General features: G+C 40.4%; 1 protein-coding gene across 1 annotated transcript in view; it reads right to left on the reverse strand.

Moving 5' to 3' along the window:
- trpm3 (transient receptor potential cation channel, subfamily M, member 3) overlaps window positions 1-12,182 on the reverse strand; it is a 128,477-nt gene that overhangs the window by 102,707 nt on the left and 13,588 nt on the right. The gene's annotated exons all lie outside the window — the stretch shown is intronic.

Below are 12,182 nucleotides of genomic sequence, written 5' to 3' on the forward strand. Positions count from 1 at the left end.
TTGCAAAGACTCATTTTTTTAAATGCCCTTTAATTGCCTTAAATGCACCTCAGTGAGTTGTGTTGGCATGAATGTTGAGATGCAACTATGGAGTCAATAGAAAAGACAAAACACATTTTTCTATGATTTCCTTTGACCTTTAAGAAACGAATAGCAATTTTTGGAGGGAATACATTACAAGGGGGAACAAATATATTTCTCTGTCGCTCTTGACTGAGCAAATAAAATGTTTTCAAAGAAATAGAAGCAAATCTTTAAGAGTTGATTGAGTTTTGTTTCCAAACATTACATCTTTTAGAAAATAACTGCTGAAAATGTGAAAAGACTTTGAATTTAGACCATTGAACTGTTTTTTTTCTGAATTTTTCAGGTTACATAACCTACTGTAGCCCACATCAGCATCACTGATTCTCTGGCTCGATTGAAAGTTACGACGCACGCTGCTACAGTTCATCCTACAGTTTGCCTGCTGGCTACACCTTTGTGTGCCTTTGCAAGTGCAGCTTCCCTGGATGCCAGAATTCGCAGAACACATAAATTCCATAAGAATGATGAGATGGAGAGGTGGATTGATATTGCTAAGAGCCAAATTGTATTAAGAGCTGAGGTTCACTACCGACACCTGCCTCTGCAGTGACCCTTTCACACCAGTTAGTTTTACACAATTTCTACTGAGACAACTGGGATTCATGAATAATCTACTGTTATTGGTGAATATCTACCTCCTCTTCCTTCATTCTCCTGACCCTCGGACAGTACAGTGACCACCAGTAGCCCTTAATAATATATTATGTTTGTGTGTAATGGTAAACATGGACTGAGGTTCACCTCACATTCCCAGGCAGATGAAAAAAAAATTGCACTGGTACGCGCCACCCACCACCTACCAAATGCAGGTGCCTTTATTCCTCTGGCGCGTATTGTCGCAGTTACTGAACCTTCCAGCCTCGGGTTGTGAGTGTTACGGTTCGGGTAAAAAAAAAATCTGGTCCGTTCGCCTGGCTATTACACTTCATTTTTGCTGGTGTGAAAGTTGTCGATCGAACCATTGTGTGGCTCGAACAACTGAATCCAGATGGCTTGAAAAGCGTGATTTCAGCACCTTCAGTGGACGTGACATCGGCGCATAGTTTGTTGTATTTTTCACAAAGCTGAAACCTATTTTTACATACTTGCCAATTTTGGATCATTAAAACTTGGCTGCGTGGGTAATAACTCATTTCATCTGGTGTGAACACGTATTTATAACGATACTGCATTACGCCGAATTTAAGGCAGATTTTGTATTTACACATTAGTTACAAAATGAACGATATCATTGTTTTGCAAAAGAAGTATGTCTAATCACTCGCCAAACGCCCTCTTATTAACAACTATAATAACTAAATATTTAGTTGTTTTATGCAGAACTTCCTTTAAGCAACAAAAAATCCTTGCAGTCATCTCACTTTAAACTAAATATCAACAAAACACCATACATGTATTATATTTGTCATCTACGTATTCCTACAACAGATAATCCTAAAAGGCTTATTGATTATTGTCTCTGCTTCATGAAATGGGGAGAACAGCCTTCTGTGAATGTATAAGCTCACACCCACAAACCAGAGCTGTGCAGAAGCAACCTGTGGTCTATCTCTAATGGCAAAACCTTATCGCTGTAGCTAAAGCCCCCAGACTTGAATTCTTGATTGTGAAGCACACTGAAAAAAAACAAGCCAGCTACTGTATTTCACTTCGTCTCTGTTGGTGTTCTGAATTTAGTGTGCCTTAATTTCTATTTCCAACACCATTATGCTTGTCAAAACAAAAGAGATGAAAAACACAACTTGACAACTCTCTTTGTGATAGAATGGGCATGTTTGGGCCGGTGGAAGAGTGATTGGATGTTATCTGATCCTCTGGTGTAGAGATGAAAAACAATGAGGGTTCAGAGGTGTTGATGACAACACATGGCGTCTCCTGTTTTGAAATGGTTTCAGACTAATGTCACAATGGATGCATCTACACAAAGTATCTGACTGTACCTGTGCAACACAGGCTTTGGCTTGGCAAAGGCATCAAGTCTGTGCAAATAAAAGATAAGCCCATAACACGGACATGAAGTACGAAGGTGGACAGTTGGCCGTATATTTGATATTTCATTAAAAGGAACCTTGAGGGAAAATTAGGCTTTAAAGCAGCTCTATCAGTGAAGCAACACAAGATGTCAGTTAATCTGCAAACAAGTGTGTGTGTGTGTGTGTGTGTGTGTGTGTGTGTGTGTGTGTGTGTGTGTGTGTGTGTGTGTGTGTGTATGTGTATGTGTGTGTGTATAATAATAATAATAATAATAATAGTAGGTAATAAGTGCTGCAATACGGTTCATAATGCACATATCCTTTTTAAATCTAACTATACATGTACATATTCAGCACTTATATACTGCACTTCTGGTTAGATACTACCTGTATTTTTGTTGTCTTGGTGTATCTAATTAAGTTGAATCTAATTTAATCTAATCTAAACTACAGCACAATATAACAACTACAAAAAAACGCATGATGCATAACCATAATATTTTCAAACTCCATCTTGCTTACATGGTATCAAACACATCTATGATAGTGTGAAGTATCTCATTGTATTGGAAAATGCCATAATGACTCGAGTCACCACCTCACAGTTAGTGGGAGTTGTGCCCCGACAGTTGAGGACTGACATTGAGAATATCAACCTCACTGACCACCAGGTCCCTGATGACTCCAAGACCCCTGGGAGAGCTGTCTGTCAGCCATACAGCTAGTCACTGTGGAGATGATGTGTGTGCGTGCAAGGGGTGTCAGCGTGAGAGTGTGCCCCCTAACCCTGTCGCTTCACACTTCTCCATCTCACCCCATGAAATGGTTCCGCAAACACATCTCTCTCCAGCTGCTTGCTTCACTCTGCACTGTCTGCATCCCGGCTCTAGATGGCGACATTCTAATGCACAATAATATCCAACCTCAACCTCATCCCCAGTATTCAATCAAGACTCTAGCCATAAAGCTATAATAACAACTCTGAATCGTTATCAAACCACCAGTTATTTTATTACCACAGAATCAAAGTGACTTGTTTTTACTGAATGCCTCAGGATAGTACAGGACAGGTCTGCATCGTCTTTCTGCCATAAAAACAACATACATACTTCAGCCACCAGAGAGCATCAGTTCAACACGCCTGCTGCGGACAGAGGGTCTAGTTTGTTTTATCCTCTCACTCTTCTCGACGACTCTCATTATCACAATGTTAAAATGTATTAAAGACTGGCAAAGAAGAAGACCAGACGAGATGAGATTTAATTCCCTCACACCAATTTATTTATTCCAACCGGAACTTAACTTGGCTGAGGAGGCACTTAACGGTTAATTACTTGAGTGCTTCAGCGCTGAGAGCATGTGTGTCCAATGGTGAGCGCAAAACAATGAATAGAAATGTTTTGTCACTCACGTTTTCAGATGGTCAGGGAAAAGGAGTGTTAATTATTAAGAAAGTTGTGATGGAGGTAAATGGTATTTTATATAAAAATCACAAAAGAGTATTCTGTCAATCTGAACAGATACAGCCCTATACTTGTAGTATGATTAATGTGCCAGCCAAAGTAATTTTGCCTTAGTGCCTGTAGATGTTGATTCATGTGGTATTATGTTAATGTAAAAAGAAAAAGTGAGCGCACATCGGTGAGCATCTGAATAATCCACTCACGACCCATAAATTAGTTATTCGGAAACTGCACATTTCATGATCAGGATGTACAAGTGAATGAGTGTGTGTAAGCACATTTATGTGTAATTAGACTGAGTGGGTATTCTGTAATCCATTTCTCCTCTGAGGGAACTATGCTTCACGTAGACCTTGTGACATCGCCTAGGAGTGAGAAAGAAGCCCATTTCCACCTGTCATTCAAGTAAAGACTGGAGCTACCGAGAAGCTGCTCACTCACTGAACATGTGAACATTCTCTATATATATATTTGTGTGTGTGTGTGTGTGTGTACAGCATGCATGAAGGGTATGTATTGCCCCTCTGATGCTTACAATATTTCATACACAACATTTTTAATGGAGGCCTGACTGACCATACTGTCAAGAAATGCACCAAATTAAACAACCTGAAATTAATCAGTATGTCAAGTATGTGTTTACAAGTGCCTGTACTTGAACTTCGCTATGACAAGCTATGAAAGAGTTAAGACACAACAAATTGAAAAAACATAAAAATAAAACTTCTGTGCAAAGAGCATGCAGGAGCAGGTGCATTGAAACTCATTTGGATCAGGGTCTATCATTACAACTTTGCCTGTACATACTTTCTAAATAATTGATATGGTGCCATACAGTGGTACAGAGGACTGCATCCATCAAACAGACACACACAGTTACACACTGACAATGAGTTCTTCAGCGAAATGACTGAAGGTGTGTGTGAACAAAATCGTCTGTTGTGGATTGATGGTGCCAAAAGCCTTTATCTAATTTGTCTTCCTCTCCCTCTTCTCTATGTGATCATCATCCCTCGGAGGATTCAAGGTATATGACAGTTCAATACCTCCCTCCAAATGCACTCATACACACAAATGCACTCTCTCTCTTTCTTATACACACAAACTATGACCCCCTACTTTCCTTGCCCTGAGGAAGCAGGAAGGCCTCTGCTGTGTTGAGTAAACTCCTCCATCTGGAGAGATGCAATGATTATTAGCCTGCGGGATGGAACCCCACACACACACACACACACACACACACACACACACACACACACACACACACACACACACACACACACACACACACACACACACACACACACACACACACACACACACACACACACACACACACACACACACACACACACACACACACACACACACACACACACACACCTCAGTATGTGCCATTTTTGCCACATTCTTTTTTTGCTTCTCAATCTACCAGCAGTTGTTCTAATGACAATGTTTCACTACTGTTAATAGCTTCCGCGTGTCCCACAGGTTGTCACGTCTAGGTGCCCCGTCGCCACATCCCTCAAATCAGGTCCACATTTTTCAGCTCTGACATTTGGGCCTCTAGCAGGACTGCTTAATGTTATCGGCAGGTGCAAACGGCTGTTGACAAACAGCGCTGTTATCAGTTATGCCAGAGGTAACGGACTGAGAAGCTGGTTCTAATTAAAAATAATGACCTGCAGGGGGTTGTCGATGTGGCAGTCGTGTAAGCTATATAAGTTATCACAGCTTAAGTGTTTTTCATATCAGAAGAAAAAAAAATCTACACAGATCCATCATCCTCTTAGCCCAGTATCTTCTAAAAATAATGAAAACATCTTTGCTCAACTTCTGCATTTTATAATTGTTTATATCTTCCCAAACTAAATTCCATCAATTCCAATTATTACAAGCGAAATTTGTCATTAATTATCTGTTACAACAAGCACTTGTGTTTCCACTTTGATAAAAAGTTTGACTGTGGACTGTAAATTTGCAGCCCCTTCTTTCCTCTTACTACAGTACAACACCTGAAGATTCTTTCTGCCTTGTTTTGCATTGATTGTTGAGAGACACACAAGTGACACGTGAGACAGGTAAAAGGACAGCAGTGTAGGCAGATGTAGATTAGGGCTGAACGATTTGGGGAAAATATCTAATCAAGATTTTTTTAACAGATATTGCGATTGCAATTTGCGATTATAATTAGCGCGCGCGCACACACACTGACAGAGAGCAAGATGTGTTGAAGAGGAGAAGGGGAGAAGGGGAGAGAGCTCTCTCTCTGTTAGCAGTCTTTCTCTTTAATGAGGGAATAGTCGTGGTGTTTGTCATCTCACGGTGCAACGTGAGACATTTTCATAGGGAGTGACAGTCTCAAACAACTCTCGCGTGGTTCTGTGTTCGTCACTACTGTCACTGATTGTTGGCCGTACACTCGCCATGTAGCTGCTGTGGCTCTGTGCCAAGCACAGCGCGCAGCATGTTCTGCACAACACCTGACGCTGCGCAGCATCGTCCTTTTTAAAACCGACGTGCTGTTCCTCTTCGAGCCTAAAGTCTCCACTGTATCAGTTTCCGACTGTTCTTCGAGCTTGAGGACATTGCGCAGCAGGTTAGTGCAGCTTGACTGATGCTTGTTTTGGAACCGAGTGCTCCATTCGCTCACGTATCACGTGACCCGTGTAATTGCGTCCCTTGCGGTTAGAAAATCGTGTTTTATCATATTGCTATATTATCGCAAATGCAATTAATCATTCAGCCCTAATAGATAGCCTAGATAGATAAAGGATAAAAGCTAGGGAGATACAGGACGGGGGACGATGAATGAGACAAGCAGAGCAAAAGAAGTAAAGGGGAGAGGATGGAATTGAAAATGTAATGATGGAAGTTTGGAGTTATGAAAGTAAAGAGGACATCAAAAATCGTCCCTGCAGATAAATTCAACCTTTTAGTTTAGCACACATTAGTTCATGCTGTGATGTAGTCTAACAAAGGAGTAGCAAGAGCCAATCTTTTTTTTATCTGCAGGAGAAATTATTTATGTGGCATTTTGCCATAAGAGAAAGTAGAAAAAGACTACAAATATCTCAGAACTGCATAACTGTAGTAGAACAAGAACACACAGCGTTAGGCTAGATAGTTTAGAAACAGGATCTTACAATCAGCACGTGAAATTCAAAGGCAACAGTCACTCAAATAACCACTCGTTACAACCAAGGAATGCAGAATGCCATCTCTGAACGCACAACACGTCGAACCTTGAGGAAGATGTTACAGCAGCAGAAGACCACACCGGGTGCCACTCCTGTCAGCTAAGAACAGGAAACTGAGATTACAGTTCGCACAGGCTCACCAAAATTGGACAATAGAAGATTGGAAAAACGTTGCCTGGTCTGACGAGTCTCGATTTCAGTTGCGACATTCAGATGGCAGGGTCAGAATTTGGCGTTAACAACATGAAAGCATGGATCCATCCTGCCTTGTATCAACGGTTCAGGCTGGTGGTGGTGGTGTAATGGTGTGGGGGATATTTTCTTGGCACACTTTGGGCCCCTTAGTACAAATTGAGCATCGTTTAAATGCCACAGCCTACCTGAGTATTGTTGCTGACCATATCCATCGTCTCATGACGATAGTGTACCCATCTTCTGACGGCTACTTCCAGCAGGATAATGCACCATGTCACAAAGCTCATATCATCTCAAACTGGTTTCTTGAACATGACAATGAGTTCACTGTACTCCAATGGTCTCCACAGTCACCAGATCTCAATCCAATAAAGCACCTTTGGGATGTGGTGGAACGGGAGATTCGCATCATAGATGTGCAGCCGACAAATCAGCAGTAACTGCGTGATGCTATCATGTCAATATGGACCAAAATCTCTGAGGAATGTTTCCAACACCTTGTTGAAAGTATGCCACGAAGAATTAAGGCAGTTCTGAAGGCAAAAGGGGGTAAAACCTTTTACTAGCAAGGTGTACCTAATAAAGTGGCCGGTGAGTGTATATACATATATATTTATGACAGTTCCCCAATAGTGAGGCCAAATCATCTGGACCGCCTCCTGGTGGCTGGCTGCAGTATATAGACTCAAAGAGTTTTTAGTGACTTTGTCGTCTGCCCAATGCACAGGAAGTACAAGAGTGTGACAAAGAACCATAGCAAGAGAACAACTGTAGTCTCCACAGGCAGAGAGATCAGTATTAGAGAGAAGACAATGAAGGCAAAGAGAGAAAAAGAGGAGCAAATGGACATGAGGACCAGGCATGTCAGAGAGAAATGAATGGGCACAACCATTAAGGATAAATATTTTTGTTGTATTCATTTCATGCACATTATTGCCGGCCATCAGCACCATATAGCTCTTTTGTGTAATATCCCTTCAAGCCCACACATTAAGCTTTCCATCTGAATCTCTCAGCAGAAAGAGGCTAAGAAAGAGCTTGTGTCTTCTTCATATTTAATAACAACATTCAAACAACAGTCTACCAGGGCAATTTAGATCATATCAAAAACAACTGATGTGGATAAATAAAATCTAATTTGACTCGCAGTGCTTATCATTAAGCCTTGAAGGAGCAGACATGTAAAAAAGAAAGCACCAGCACTAATGGGTCATTAGTTTGACCACATTTAGCACCTCTGGCTCTTTTATGATATAAAGTGCGTATGAGAAAATAAAGCAATGTTTGTCTCTTAAAAATTAAAGAGCTGCTGAGAGTAGCGTATAAGTATGAGACCGATAAGCAGTTTCAGTAGTAGTACATTTGAAAATACCTAGAGAGTCATTGGTTTAAACATTGTGTGAGCCCTCATATCGCTTTTCTCACTGCAGTAGTGGCATTACGATGTGAACACCATTGACTTACCAAAATATCTTCAGGAAAAAAATATGATCAGGCACAAAAAAATTGAAAACTCCTGCACTACAGAGGCTATACGGGCTAAGATGGAGTCCTTGTTGCCAGTGGAGATGAAATTATTGCCAGAAAGAAAGAATACCATTGGAAAGCTATGTCAGATATGCAGCTATTGGATTACATTTATCTGAGTACGTGTTAGCTGTGTCAAAAGCTGCTGTTTAAGTAATGATTCACAGGACACAATGTTCACACTTAGTGGAGGTGATGCAAAAAAACAATGTCAGCACAAGCTTGTAAACTTATGCCTAAAATAGCATTTATTGTACTAGAAAAAATGGTAGTTTATTTTTTTTTAATCATGATTTCACATCCTGCTTCCCTGTCTTCATGTGGTTTACTCACTGTCAGGGACAGACTGGAAGAATGTAAATAACCTTCATACAAGAACCTCAGTAAGAGACGAGGATGATTCATCTGCACAGTCATTTCACATAAAGGGTAGTAATGTGGTACTGAATCCCTCTTTTTAGAAAGACCCTCTCTCTCTCGGTCCCTCAACAGGAGATCAGTGCAATGCCTATCTGGTAATACCTGAAGCCCCAAGACTCTGTCAGCCCAGTGCTCAATGCAGAAAGAGAGGGAGAGAGAGAGATAGAGAGGAGAGAGAGATCTATAATTCCAGATTAGCTTTAGTGATGCCGATCTAATCTTCTGAGTCAACAGAGCAATGCAGACATGGCTCAGTGTCACAACAGTCACTCATATGTCGCCCCAATACTGCAGAAAAACATTTTAAACCTACAGCCTTATTCTTCAATGCCCTATGTGGCTCTATGAGACTCCTGATTCGTGAATTCAATCCATGATCGAGTTGAGGAACGTTTATTGAAACTATCAGATTGAAAGATTGAATTAGTAATTCAACTCATCACTTTTCTACTTTTAGAGAGCAGCTGCTTGACTACACTAATCTTAAACATGCCGATAATTGCGTAAGACAAGCAGAGGCCATATGGCTCCTGTCCCTCAGTCAGAGTTTGGATCAGTCGAGTTCAGGCCAGTTGTGTCTGAGTGTACTGAGTGACGTAGCCGCTGTCGCAGAGTGTTTCCAGGTTGTGCTAAAACTCAGGCCTTAGTGCTCAGCTGTGTGGATGGAACCACTGAGGTGAAATGGTGGATGATACAGCTAATGGGTCAACCTCCTGCATTTTGCCCCTCCATCTTTTTAAATGTGCCCCATTGAGAAGGCATCACACAGACACACAAATGTAAGGCTGCAAAAACAAAATGCCACACTCCCCTGACATAAATACTGCATTAGCCGTGGAGAACCTCCATGTTGCCGTAGCAACGGAGACATAGTGTAATTACTGTCTTACGGGTCGGTGTAATAAAGCTATACCAGCAGTCCAGTGGTCCAGGGGCCCCTGGTAATGGCTTTTATGGCAATCATTATTGCCACACCGCTTCACCAGGAAATACATACGAGGATATGCTTAACCTCAAAGCCCAGAGCTCAGTGCATCATACAGAAGAGCTTCAAAGCCACGGTTCAAAGAAAGGATGCAACATTGGGTTTCACATCAATAGATCTCTATTCAAACATATCTTAAATTTACATAAATAAAAAAATATCTACATTTACATAAAACACAGATCTCCTTATCATAGGGTTTCCTATTTCCAGATTTGGAAACTGGTTTGAGAAACATCAGCAGTAAGCACAGTGTGGATATTGTCCATCTGCTCTCCATTAAGTTTCAATACCGGCATAACACGAGCATTCAATGGTGGTGGTGCCCCAGCTTTCATTGAGTATACAGCATCTCTTTTAATATCATAATAAATTATTACACTTTAATGAGATTTAATATTGAGCTTCCAGGATAACCAGAGGGTTTCCCACACTACACTGTATATGCCATATGTTAAATGAGTGAGGCAAATGGTGGTTTCAAGATCCGTCTGATTCAGCTCAGCAGGGCTGCAGACAATGACTGATTGATCCCATTTCATGTTTGCAGAGCAGTAATTAATTAACCTTGTGTAGCATGTTGAAATGTTGGGATCTTATGAGTTTTAAAAATTTAAAAAGTAGAACACATCACCTCCATCTGTCACAGTCCGGTGGCAATGTTTGCAGAAAAACTTTGCAGTGTGGCGCCGTTCAGACACTAAGCTGAAGTTAGATTGGTAATCACCAGGTAGACTCACATTTAACCGCCATAAGAGTGTGAAATGAGTTTGATGTTTGTATTTATCAGCAGAGATTTTATCATCAGCTCCATATTGTTTTGTTGGCATCAGTGTATTTTTTCCTGGGGGAATCCGGTGTTCAATACTAAAATGTAAAGCCAAAAAAGAATAGAAGCTAAGTATAATCAGTTCAGATATTGTAGGCCAATCTTGTTCATGAAATGGACACATATCACAAAGTCAGTTACAAAGGCTACAGATTTTTTTTTGAGAGGAGTGAGGGAAATTAAAAGCTTAGACTTATCATTTCTTTCTGCATACAAAAAAGCTGTAATCTAATGTGAACTGTCTAATGGAGGCCGTTTCGAGTGAGGCATGACTGAGCATCTCTGAAACAGTTCTGTCTGTGTCTCTCTCTCCACGTCTTTTCTGAGGACAAATTAGCAGAAAGAATTCAGAGTGAGGCTTCTCAGAGGAGGGTTTAAAATGCTTTGATCAGGACCAAGCCAGTAATCTGACAAATCCATAAGGGGAGCAACTAAGAGGCTATATATTGCTTTGGCAAGAAACTTAGCCTGGTTTATGAATATGTGTTTACTCCACTCTGCCTTATAATAATAAAAATAGAAAATAATTTCAATAATTAAGAAATCCCAGAATATAACATGCCTTAGGTCATTTAGTTAAGTTCTAGGTTACATGCTTAGTTTTGTGTGTGTGTGTGTGTGTGTGTGTGTGTGTGTGTGTGTGTGTGTGTGTGTGTGTGTGTGTTGACCAATTATTATTAAAATTATATTACTGAGGCCCAATACAGAGTGCCAAATCCCTTCAACCCACTGTTGCCAAATGTTGGTACCTGAGAGCACATCTGGATGAGAGAGTGATCATCAAAAGATGTTTAAGCACCCATCAAACCAAAAAGAAGAAGAACAAGAAGCAGTAGTTCTAAGAACGAAAGGTGGAAGGTATTATACTGGTTCTTGAGAAGATGTATCAGGGCAATGGCGTGTTGAAAGAAGTAAGGAAGTGTGCTTACACTTTTTTTCAAAGGAGAAGCAAACAAACCCCTACGGTATTTATGATATGAAATGTAAAGCTGGCCAGGGTAACACGTTGAACCTGAGCAAACACCTGGTCAAACACTATATATAGCTAAAAGCAGATGCATGTTTGATACAGATGTTACAGATACCTGGACTTTGCGTATCGCCTGATACTGAGTACTGATCGAATACCAGCGCAATTAAAAAAATAACAACTTATAACCGAATACATCATTTTAACACCTGTATGCTATTAACTGTATGGAAGTGATGTTTTCTATCAGGTTAAACCCTACATACATTTACATACAGACAATGAAACCATAGACCCTCTTTTATTTTCACAGTCATAACTGGAAAACAAATAAATAAATCTAGGAATGATCATTTTTATTTGTCTTTATCAACACTCCACTTGCTGCATCCAGCGTACCTTATAAACATGCTATTTGATATGCGAAAAAAATGATTTAAAATGTTTTAGCATCTCTGAAAACCTAGTATGAAGCCAATAGTACATGAGTTTCATACTATTTACAAGGAAATATAGTGTGCAATATGCAAGCA

The sequence above is a fragment of the Scophthalmus maximus genome, chromosome 19 (assembly GCF_022379125.1).
Source record: "Scophthalmus maximus strain ysfricsl-2021 chromosome 19, ASM2237912v1, whole genome shotgun sequence".
Lineage (NCBI taxonomy): Eukaryota > Metazoa > Chordata > Actinopteri > Pleuronectiformes > Scophthalmidae > Scophthalmus > Scophthalmus maximus.